Consider the following 13,054-nt stretch of genomic DNA (forward strand, 5'->3'; position numbering starts at 1 on the left):
GACATTTAATAAAGTTTGAAAAGAGTGATATTCAGATGTAATACATGAACAGAGATTTTTCCATCAGGGTGGATTTTCTGAGGTAGAGTAAGATATGAACTCTGGTTAAAGGTTTTCCACACTGTGTCTCCAGGATGAACCCTCTGATGGTGAGTAAGCAAAGAACTCTGACAGAAATGTTCTCTACATTCATTACATTTGCATATTTCTCTCTAGGGTGAACTCTCTGGTGTGGTGTAAGTTGGGAGCTCTGGCTGAAGGTTTCCCACACACCACCACACATAGGGTCTGCCCTGTCTTTGCTGCTGAATCTGCTATGAGTTTCGAATGAAGGCTTTCCCACACACACTGCATTTACTGGGCTTCTCTCCCGTGTTAAGTAACATGTTGAATAAGATGAGAGCCCCAACTAAAGGATTTCCCACATCCATTACTGTGTAGGGTTTCACTCCAGGGAGAAGTCTATAATGTAGAGCAAGACGTAAATTTAGAGTGAAGACTTCCCCACACATGAATAAGGAAGGCCTCTCTCCTGCATGAGTTCTCTGATGTCTACTAAGGAGCGGTCTCTGATTGAAAGCATTTCCATATTTATTGCATTCATGGAGTTTCTCTCCAGTATTAATTCTTTAATATAGAATAAGTCATTATTTCTGACTGAAGTCTTTTCCTCATTTTGTTTTACAACCATTCTCCCATGCTGAAAATGACCACAGGGTTTTCTATATTCTTCACACTTAAATGGCTTCTTTCCAGTGTGAGTTCTCTGGTGTTAAGTTGTGAGTTAAGACTGACTGCTTTTCCATATTTATTACACCCCTAAATTGTCCCTTTGCTATGAATAAGTTGATTCATGATTAGTTGCATAAGCTATAAGCCATAAAGTCTTTCAAATATTTATTATATTTATATGGATTTCTCCAGTGTGAATTTTCTTTTTTTTTTTTCTTTAGGGTTTTTGTTTTTGTTTTGTTTTGGTTTTTTTTTGGTCCTCTAAGATTTAAAGTTTGACTAAAATCTTTCCCACAGGGGCACCTGCGTGGCTCAGTTGTTAAGCGTCTGCCTTCAGCTTAGATCATGATCTCAGGCTCCTGGGATTGAGCCCCAGATGAGTACCTCTGCTCAACAGGAAGCCTGCTTCTCCCTCTCCCACTCCCCCTGCTTGTATTCCCTCTCTCGCTGTGTTTCTCTCTGTCAAATGAGTAAATAAATATCTTTTTAAAAAATTTTTTCCCACATTCAGGGCACCTGTGGGACTTTTTTTCTAGTATGAATTTACTCATGAAGAATAAGATCTGAATTGTATTGAAGCTTTGGCCACACTCATCCCATCTATGGGCTTTGTCCTCTCTGGGATGTTTCTCACTGATGTTTTCTCCTAATTCATAAAATTCCTGGTCACATTGAGTGTTTCATCCTGTGATATGATCATTTCACTAAAGCTTTTATTCCAAGTTAGGGATTTACTCAAAGCAGTCCCTTTGGTATTTTTTTGACAGTTGTCTGATACATCTTCATCTTCCCTAAGTCTTGGCAGAAAATCCAGAGGGAGTATTTCTAATACACCATGGGTGGCTATGTATAAAATATTTACAAATAATTGTTCATTCTCGATCCCCATTACAGAATATGGAAGAAAGAAGAGGAACAAAGATGCAAACATGACCATCACTGTGCAGGCCCTGAGAAATCATGTTTAGGCAGCTGCTGATTCCTATCTCCAGAGCACATGCTGGTTGGAAGTGGTGGTGATTAGATTTGCCGGTGATTTCTTGGATATGACAACAGAGGCCACAGGCAACAAATTGAAAGATAGACAAACTTGACTTCATGAAAAAAATTTTTTAAATTATGCATCAAAAAAATTATCAATAGTGGTGCTTGGCTAGCTCAGTCGGTAAAGCATGTGACTCTAGATCTCAAGATCGTGAGTTTAATCCCCATGTTGGGTGTGGAGCATACTTAAAATAATTTTTTTTTAATTAAAAAACACCACTATCAACAGAGTAAAAAGGCAACACAGAAAATGGGAAATATATTTGTAAATCATAGATCTGATAAGGGATTGATATCCAGATCATATGGTTAATTCCTAAAACTCAACAACCACAAAACACATGACAACCTGAGTAAAATATGGGCAAAAGACTTGAATTACTACATTCCTACAAAGAAATTACTACAAGGGTTTTACTACAAAGAAATTTACAAATGGTCAATAAGCACATGAAAAGATGAGCAACGTCACTAACCACTAGGGGATTGCAAATCAAAACCACACTGAGATACATGCCCACACCCATGAGGATGGCTATAGAATAAGGAGGGGAAGGAAGGAAAGAAGGAAAGACAAGAACAAATGTTGACAAGAATGTGAGGAATTGGAAAACTTGTGCACTGTTGGTACAAGTGTAAATGGGGCAATTATTCAAAAATTTTAAAAATTAAAAAAATTAAAAATGTGATCCAGTTATTCCGAGACAGACCAGGGGCTGGACTTGGGTCCCCTCAACCCTGAGCACAAAATCCAGTGCCCCTTGGCTGCCTCCATAAGAAGAGAGAGGAGGGAAAAAAGCTGAAACTATGCCTCTTGAGTAGCAGATACTGCAGGAATGCAGAGGGAAGACACACACCGAAAGGAGGGTGCTTATTACAAAGACTAGCAAAGAACACTTTGTAACTCAACCCTCACCTTTGCTAGTGCCTTAGATCTGCAGTTAAGTATATTACCTGTTCACCTTGGTAATCCTCCCAAAGTGTTCACCATCATCTCTTGGTTGGTTGGAGTTTTTCTTACAGTCACTTACTTAGAAAGGCTGTTATGAGTTGTATGTCCCAAATTTGTGTGCATTCAGAATTGATTTTATGAAGCTGTCAGTTTCCAAAGGTAGAAGCTTAGATCACTGATTTAAGATATTTCTTCTTACAGGCATTTAAAGTTATACATTTTCTTTAAGCATAGCTTAGATACATCCAAAAGATTTTTAATATGTTGTATTTTCCTAATCTTTTAGTTCAAAATATTATCTAATGTTTCTTGTGATTTCTGCTTTGACCTCCTGATTGTTTGGATACATATTTAATTTTCAAACCGCCAATGTTTTCCTAGTTGTTATTGTTATTAATTTATAATTTCTTTTGTGGTCAGAAACATAATCTGTGTGGTTTCATTATTTTTACATGTATTTGCTCATTTTAGGACCCAAAAATTCGGTCTATCCTGGTAAATGTACCATGTAAACTTTAAAAGAATGAGTATTCTGCTTTTATGAGGCTATGTAAATATCAATTAAGTGAAGGTGTTGATAGCATTGTTCATAGCTTCTATGTCCTAGCAAGATTTTGTCTAGTTTTTCTTTCATCTGAGAGAGAGATGTTGAAATACCCAAATATGGTTGTAAGATTATCTCTTTCTCCCCCTTTTTTTTCTATTTGGCTAATATATTTTGAAGCTGTGTTCTTTGGCTCATTCACGTTAATGATTACCATTATCAAGTGTCCCTCTTTATCCTCTGATAATACACTTCGTTCTGAAGTACATTCTATCTGATACTAACACAGCAACTCCAGCCTCTTTACACTTACTGTCATTTAGCCTTGCTGTGTCTATAATTTAAGTGACTCTCTTGTAGACAGCATGCAGATGGGTCCTTTTTAAATTTATTTTTTAATTTTTTTAGTCCATCTTGACAATCCTTGTCTTAATTGAGGTGCTTTGCCTATTAATGTTTAATGTGATTATTGATACATTCCATAAAGGTGTTTGTGAATAATATCTTATTTCTTATTTTACAAATATCTCTGTTTTGTGTTCCCCTGTGCCTCTTTCTTGCCTTTATTTGGGTTATTTGAATATTTTTAGAATTCCATTTTAATTTGTCTCATGAATTTTGCATTGTACGTAGTGCAACACTGTAGCCTATGTGACCTGTACGAACTGCCACTAATGATGCCAAATGTGGTCCCAAGAAGCAGGAAAAAAAAAATCACGATGTTAGAAGATGCAGTTGAATTGCTTGGTATGGGCTGTAGACTGAGGTCTGCAGCAGCAATTGCCCACCATTCCAAGCTAAATGAGTCCAGCATAAGGACCACATTAAAAAGAGAACAGGGGGGGCACCTGTCTGGTCCAGTCACTACAGCATGTGACTCTTGATCTCAGGGTTGTGTGTTCAAGCCCCACATTGGACATAGAGCTTAACGTAAAAAGAGAGAGAGAGAGAAGGAAAGCCATGGAACTGTTACCACAACTAGGCCAGAAGGAGTGAAAGTCTTACAATTTTTGTGAAATACCTTTTTAAAAATCTCATATTGAAAATGCAGCCTTTATGTGGGTGCAAAATTGCTATAAGGCATACCTACAGACAGACTCTGATATGATTTGAGAAAAAGGCATGTCATACTATGACAACTTAATGCAACAGGAAGCTGAAGGATCTAAAGCTGGAGAATTTAATGCCAGCAAAGGATGGTTTGACAATTTTAGAAAGAGGTTTGGCATAGAAAATGTCACGATAACAGGAGAAGCAGCTTCTGCAAAGCAAGCAGCAGATGAGTTCTTAGATGCCATTAAGAAAATCATCGAGGGAGTGCCTGGGGGGCTCAGTCATTTGAGCAGCTGCCTTCAACTCGGATTGTGGTTCCCAGGGTCCTAGGATCGAGCCCCACATTGGGCTCACTGTGCAGTGGGGAGCCTGATTCTCCCTCTCCCTCTGCCTGCCTCTCTGCCTACTTGTGCTCTCTCTATATATGTCTCTGTCAAATAAATAAATAAAATCTTTTTTTAAAAAATCATTGAGAGGGCACCTGGGTGGCTCAGTGGGTTAAGCCGCTGCGTTCGGCTCAGGTCATGATCTCAGGGTCCTGGGATCGAGTCCTGCATCAGGCTCTCTGTTCAGCGGGGAGCCTGCTTCCTCCTCTCTCTCTGCCTACTTGTGATCTCTCTCTGTCAAATAAATAAATAAAATATTTTAAAAAAGTCATTGAGAAAGGATATCTGCCTGAACAGGGTTTTCATGTAGATGGAAGTGTCTTATCCTGGGAAAAAAATGCCACAAAGAACATTTATTGGCAAGGAAGAGAAGCAAGCACTGGAATTTAAGGAAGAAGGGAAAGGCTAACTCTCTGGGTTTGTGCAAATGCAGTCTGGTCTATGACCAGGTCTGTCCTTATCTATAAAGCCACTAACTCCGAAGCCTTGAGGGGAAAAGGTAATCACCAGCCACCAGTCTTTTTGTTGTATAAGAAGGCCTGGATGAGAACCCATTTTCTGGATTGGTTCCACCAATGCTTTGTCTGTGAAATCAAGAAATACCTTGCCAGTAAGAGACTGGTTTTGTTGTTGTTGTTGTTGTTGTTGAATAGGCTGTGGAGCCTGATGTAGGGCCTCAACTCAGACCCTGAGATCAAGACGATTGCTGAGCTTAAAGTCATATGTATAACCAACTGAGCCACCCAGGTGCCCCAAACAACTGCTTTTTAAAGTTCTTTTCATATTGGACCATGCCCCAGCCACCCAGATCCCCATGAGTTCAACACTGAAGGAATCAAATACAGTGTCTCTACCACAGCCTCTAGATCAGGGCGTCCTGAGGACCTTTAAGGCTCATTACACATGGTACCCAACGGAAAGGATTGTCAACACTATGGAAGAGAATCCCAGTATGAACTCAGCGTGAAAACCTGGAAGGATTATACCATTGAAGATGCCATCATTGTTACAGAAAAGGCTGTGAAAGCCATCGAGCCGCAAACAATAAATTCTTTCTGAAGAAAACTATCCGCATGTTGTGCATGACTTCGCAGGATTTACAACAGAGCCAGTCAAGGAAATCATGAGACTGTGGATATAGAAGAAAGGTGAGGGTGAAAGTCTTCAAGACATGGGTCTTGCAGAAATTCAAGAGATAATAGATACCATCCCAGAGGAACTAACAGAAGACAACGTAACAGAGATGAGTGCTTCTGAACCAGTGCCAGACGACAAGGAGGAAGATGTCCCAGAAGCAGAGCAGAAAACAGACTGACATTAGGAAATCTAGTGGAAGGGTTCACTTGAATAGTCAGCTATTCAAGACCGCTTTTGACTTCCTTTACAACATGGACCCTTCTGTGATACGGGCAATGAAGTTAAACAGTGGAGAGGGGATAAACACTTATAAAAAACACTTTAAAGAGAAGAAAAAGCCAAAAAGTCAGACAAAGTATGATATTTCTGGAGGGGCTCACTGAGTGTGCCTCCCTCCCTCCCCTTCTAATTCCTCCGCCTCTTTCACCCTGAGACAGAATGCCAAGCGTTCTGCTGCCCCTCCTTGTCAGCTCACTCAATGTGGAGTCAAGATGAAGAACTTTAGGACAACCTGCTCCCACTGAACGAACAGGAAATAATCATCTTGCAGTACAGTTAACAAACCTGTCCGGTGTGCGCGTGTCCTCCCGTGAAAATCTAATGCCTGTACAGTAGGAGCTGCACGAGATATTTTGTGTCATTGTTGTGATTAACTAGGTAGTCATCAGGTAGAGTATCGTGGGCAAGACTTGCATGGAAGCGGACAGCCAATCCTTACAGAGGCATAAAGTGAGTGATATTTAATATAAAATTAATGTGTCAGTTTTCTGGTTTAGAACATTGCTTTCAAAGAATTACATTACTGTATGGTATACCCCTTCCTCTACCCTAATTGGAGAAAATGCATATCAGCCTATCATCACAGGTAAGTGGTTTTTTCTTTAACAGTTTCCAATACTATATATTATGAATATGACTTTAACACTGTATACCATACAAATTTTACAACAATCCCCTTATTGGTGCATAGGCTAGGCTGCTGTGAAGCAATCATATCAGTTACACTAGGCTACTGTAAAGCCATCACATTGCTGCTTTGTCACTACCAATGCACAGATTGCTAAACCTGTAAATAAATATGAATTTCTGGGGCGCCTGGCTGGCTCAGTGGGTTAAGCCTCTGTCTTCAGCTCAGGTCATGATCTCAGGGTCCTGGGATTGAGCCCGACATGGGGGGGGGTCTCTGCTCAGCAGGGAGCCTGCTTCCCCCTCTCTCTGCCTGACTCTCTGCCTACTTGTGATCTCTCTCTCTCTCAAATAAAATATTTTTTAAAAATAAATAAATATGAATTTCTTTTTCACATTATCTTTTCATTTTTGATGTCTAGCATTAGTAATACATATAATATCTACAGTGTATTGTATAAGAAATATTAATGTAGGTCTGACAGATGATTCATCTTGTTACTGGGCGATGTAAACACAATATCAATACAGCACAGCAACAAATTTATTTTCCCTTCCTTATAATTTTTTCTTTTTATTTTTTTTTAAAGATTTTATTTATTTATTTGACAGAGAAAGATCATAAGGAGGCAGAGAGGCAGGCAGAGAGGGGGGGGAAGCAGGCTCCCCGCTGAGCAGAGAGCCTGATGCGGGGCTTGATCCCAGGACCCTGAGATCATGACCTGAGCTGAAGGCAGAGGTTTAACCCACTGAGCCACCCAGGTGCCCCAAATTTTTCTTTTTAAAATTAACAGTGTTGGGGAGCCTGGGTTGCCATATGATCCATATCATCCAGTAATTTCACTACTGGATCATATGGATAAATTCACTATTATTAATTTCACTAATTTTTTGAGGAACTTCCATACTATTTTCCACAGTGGTAGCACCAATTTGCATTCCTGCCAACGGTGCACAAGGTTCCTTTTTTTTTCCCCCCACATCCTCGTCAACATTTGTTATTTATTGTGTTTTTTTTCTTGTGTTTTAAATTTTATCCATTCTGACAGGTGTACGGTGGTATTTCATTGTCATTTTGATTTGCATTCCGCTGAGTATTAGTGATGTTAAGCATCTTTTCATGTGTCGATTGGTTATCTGTATGTCTTCTTTGGAAAATTGTTTATTCAGGTCCTCTGCCCATTTTTAATTGCATTACTTTGGGCTTTTGTTTTTGATGTTGTAATATGTAAGTTTTTATTTTTTTTATTTTTTTTTTTTTAAAGATTTTATTTATTTACTTGAGAGAGAGACAGTGAGAGAGAGCATGAATGAGGAGAGGGTCAGAGAGAGAAGCAGACTCCCCATGGAGCTGGGAGTCCGATGTGGGACTCGATCCCGGGACTCCAGGATCATGATCTGAGCCGAAGGCAGACGTCCAACCAACTGAGCCACCCAGGCGTCCCAAGTTTTTAAAATATACTTTGGGTAGTAACCCTTACCAGACATAACATTTGCAAGTATCTTCTGTTCAGAAGGTTGCTTTTTGTTTTGCTGATGGTTTCCTTCCCTGAGTAAAAGCTTTTTATTCTGGTGTCGCCCCAACAGCTATACCTTATGATTTTCTTTCTTTTTTTTTTTTTTTAAAGATTTTATTTATTTATTTGACAGATGGAGATCACAAGCAGGCAGAGAAGCAGGCAGAGAGAGAGGAGGAAGCAGGCTCCCTGCTGAGCAGAGAGCCCGATGCAGGGCTTGATCCCAGGACCCTGGGATCACGACCTGAGCCGAAGGCAGAGGCTTTAACCCACTGAGCCACCCAGGCGCCCCATCTTATGATTTTCTTAATGATAATTTATTTTCTTAGCTTACTTTATTGTAAGAATACAGCAATTAATAGTATGACATACAAAATATGTGTTAATTGATTGCTTGTGTTCTAGGTAAGTCTTACAGTTAGCAGCAGGCCATTAGTAGTTCAGTTTCTAGGGAGTCACAAGTTATATGTGGATTAACTGTCCTGGGAGCTGGTGCCCAACCCTGGTGTTGCCCAAGGGTCAGCCGCACAGACGGAGCTCTGCACTGTGTCACAGTTGGAACATGCCTCCCGTCCTTTCACTCACTCATGCAACAAATGCTTTCCCATGTGCCGCCCATGTACAGGCATTCTTTTAGGGGCTGGGGTTAAGAACGAGCAAAGCCAAGTCCTTGTCTTTGTGGTATTTGTGTTTGGGCTTGGGAAAACATTCCAGTTCTCAAAGGAATTTTCTGCCCCTACCTGATTTGTGGTCACATATTCGTTTATTGTCCGTCTCCTCATTAGAATGTTGGTTCCAGGGGGCTGGGTCTTCCCTCATCACCAAATCCCTGCTCCAGAGCAGTGCCTGGCACACAGAAGGCACTCAGCAAGCATCTGTTGAAATGTGTTTGTGTGCTTCTTTGGAATCAGCACCTGCTTTTGCACAGTGTCACTGAGATGCCATAGACCCAGTAAGGAAAGCACCTGCCATCAGAATCTCAGGTCCAGCTACAGTGATGGACACAAGCAACTAACTGCGATTCAACGTAAAATGGAATACGGCCTTTAACAGAAGGGATGAAACTCTGATCCGGCTGATGTACAAGCTGCATGAAAACTTCATTTAGCTTAATTATAAGAGTAACTACTTTCTTTCTCCTTTCACAAGGAAGCTTTAATTTTTCATTCTTTGTTTGAGATTCTTGGGTCAAGACAAAGCACAGTCAACTCCAAAGGAGAAATCTTCTAAAGAAGAATTATAAGAAGTAACTCACAACAGTTTCCTAATGGTCAATCCAGAGGTGTTTGAATTTCAACAAGCTTGTGGGGGCTAAGACAATAGCAGAACACTTGTAGGAAAAAAATCACAGTAGAGCCCAGGAGGAAGCTCTTTTTCCCAAAAGAGAGATTCTGGGAAAATGTTCAGCTTCCCTCTCAAAACGAATAGACTGGGGCATCTGGGTGGCTCAGTCACTTGAGCGTCTGCCTTGGGCTGGGGTCATGGTCCCAGGGGCCTGGGATGGAGCCCTGCGTTGGGCTCCCTGCTCAGCAGGGAGACTGCTTCTCCCTCTTCCCCTTCCCCTGCTTGTGTTCCTTCTCTCTCTCTCTATCAAATAAATAAAATCTTTTTTTTTAAAGATTTTTTTGACAGACAGAGATCACAAGCAGGCAGAGAGGCAGGCAGAGAGAGAGGAGGAAGCAGGCTCCCCACCGAGCAGAGAGCCCACGATGCGGGGCTTGATCCCAGGACCCTGGGATCATGACCTGAGCTGAAGGCAGAGGCTTTAACCCACTGAGCCACTCAGGTGCCCCTCAAATAAATAAAATATTTTAAAAAATCAAAACAACAAACAAAAAATAATAGACCAGAGAAATACCAGGAATGTAGCTAATTTGGGGAAAATAGGACCCTGGGCACAAACCTGGTGTACCTTAGAGGGACAGAGCAGGAGAGAGAGATTATCAACGAGGCAGTGGGGGGTGTAGAAAGCAGATGCTCTCCATGTGGTTCAAGCAGAATGCACACCAAACAGGTCCCAGGGGTTTAGAGCTCAGTGGACATAATCTGTGAGCAAGTACTCACAACTTATTCAGCATCAGAAAACTCATACAAGGAAGAACCCTAAGGGCATATGAAGTATAGGGAAAAATTAATCAAGACTCAATCCTCATACAACATCAGAAAATTCACAGCGGAAAGAAACTGTGTGTAATCAATGTGACAAGGGCTTTGGAGAGACATCAAAGCTTGTTAAACATCAGAGAATTCACACTGGGAAAAAGCCCTATAAGTGTACCAAATGTGGCAAGGCCTTTGGTGGGAACTCAAACCATGTTATTTCTGGAGAGAAACCCTATAAATATAATGAACATGGGAATGTCTTCAATCAGAGAGCAAACAGCATTACACATCAGTAAACTCACACAAGAGAGAACACTCTTGAATGTAAGGAGTGTGGGAAAAGCTTCAGCCCACCATCACCATGATTCACCATCAAAGTATACATTCTGAAGGGAAACTCTGTAAGTGTGATTGGTGTAAAGGGCTTGGGTCACACATCAGACCTGATCAGTCGTCAAAGAATACACACCGAAGAGAACCCTTACATGTGTACCATGTGCAGGCGAGGCTTTGGTCAGAGATTACACCTGATTCACCAGCACAGAACACACTCCGGAGAGAAGTCAGTGCTCAGTACTTACTAGTTATCAGGTCATTCATACCATGGAGCAAACGTGTGAACTCACTAAATGTGTCAAACCCTCAGTGTGAGCTAGCTTCAGGCACTACCCCGATTTCTCCTAAAGGGAAATTCTTCACACAGGAAGAAGACACACCTGGGAATAGAGCAAAGGCGGGAAAGCCTTTCACTGTTGCTTGTTACACATCTCAGAGCTCCTACTGGAGAGAGCTCTGTAGAGGTAGAGAATGCCAGGAGAGCATTTACTTGGAACTCACACCTTTGCAGTCAGATAATTCATTGAGTATGTAATGGATATGAGAGGCTTTTTTGTTTTTGTTTTGGGTTGCTTTTAAGAGAGGTTTGGTGGTGTGGGCAGAAGGTAAAACTCTGGGTACCCACCATTGCCAGCTGCTCCCTTTGAAGAAACTGCCCAGCAGTTCTCATCCCCAAGGGACCATGCTCTGTAGGTGGCCTGTTGCCTTTATTTTTTTTTTTAAGATTTTATTTTATTTATCTGACAGACCGATCACAAGTAGGCAGAGAGGCAGGCAGAGAGAGAGGAGGAATCAGGCTCCCTGCCAAGCAGAGAGCCCAACTCGGGGGTTGATCCCAGGACCCTGGGATCATGACCCGAGCCGAAGGCAGAGGCTTTAACCCACTGAGCCACCCAGGCGCCCCCAGAAATTTCAATTTTTAAAAAAGATTTTATTTATTTATTTGACAGAGAGAGATCACAAGTAGGCAGAGAGAGAAGGAAGCAGGCTCCCCACTGAGCAGAGAGCCCGATGCAGGGCTCGATCCCAGGACCCTGAGATCATGACCTGAGCCAAAGGCAGAGGCTTTAACCCATGCCCCCCCTCAGGTTCCCAGAACAGAGATAGTAGTTTTAAAGGATTAAAGACCAAATGATATATGTAGAAGACAAAGGGGACCCAATATCTACATATTTGGAGTCTCCCAAGAACACTTGATGAAAGGAACAGAATGAGCAATTAAACTAATAATAATTAAATCTATAATTCAAGAATATTTATCTGAAGTAAAATATCTGAATCTGCGTAATGAAAGGGCAAACTACACACCAGGACAAACTGACCCACAATGACCAACACGGGGGCATTTCCTACTGAAATTATTGGGCTTCCAAGACAAAGAATTTTGGGGGACATCTGGATGAACTGGTCAATTCATTTATAAGGGAAAGAGAACAGGTTAGTGTTAGCTATATTTGATGACAGAAGTTGAAGGGACCAAACCTGCAAGTTACTCAGGAAAGATAATGTGAGTCAGAGATTTTAAGTGCAGACAGCCTGTCCTTCAAGTATAAAGACTACAGTCAGTCTCTGCTTCTGAGTATGATGGATAAAGATGCTACTGGACAGGGTCGCCTGGGTGGCTCCGTTGTTCAGTGTCTGCCTTTGGCTCGGGTCATGATCCCAGGGTCCTGGCATGGAGCCCCACGTCTGGCTCCTGGCTCACTGCGTGACCTGCTTCTCCCTCTGCTCCTCACCCTGCTTGTGTTTCTTCTCTCACTTTCTCTCTTTCTATGTCAAATAAAGAAATAAAATCTAAAAAAAAAAAAATGCTACTGGACAATCTCTTCCACCCACCTCAGAAAACCTGAACATAAAACAAAAGCAGCTGTCTGAACGTACTGGAGTGAAGAGAAGCTAAAACGCAGTGGTGGGGAGTGCAGACACTCAGAGGACGGCCGATAGGGAAAAGAGGGTAAGTTCCCCTCCCGCACCTTCGAGCCTAAAGCTGAGTGCGATTTTACTGTGTGGAAGTAGGGGCATATGTGGAAAAACACACAGTGTTTCGGGCTGGGGAGCCAGAGGTGAGAGGTCAGGCACTGCAAACTCTAAAAGATAATGAACAGTTCCTGGAAGGGAAGGTGTCAGAAAGGGGAACCCCAAACTCTACACCCACATCTCTGACTGACCCTTGAACCACATATGCAGAAAACAGACTCAAAGAGCCCAGCTAACAACAAAAAACAGGAAGATACCAGAGACGCTGCATAAGAAAGTTTTCAGTTCAAGCTCAGCCATGAAAATTAACTGTTAACACAAAGAAATCAATGCTCATCAGAGAAAAATAACAATCCATAATCTCCAA

This window comes from Mustela putorius, unplaced genomic scaffold, assembly GCF_011764305.1.
Source record: "Mustela putorius furo isolate JIRA1106 unplaced genomic scaffold, ASM1176430v1.1 tig00537303_pilon_pilon_pilon, whole genome shotgun sequence".
NCBI lineage: Eukaryota > Metazoa > Chordata > Mammalia > Carnivora > Mustelidae > Mustela > Mustela putorius.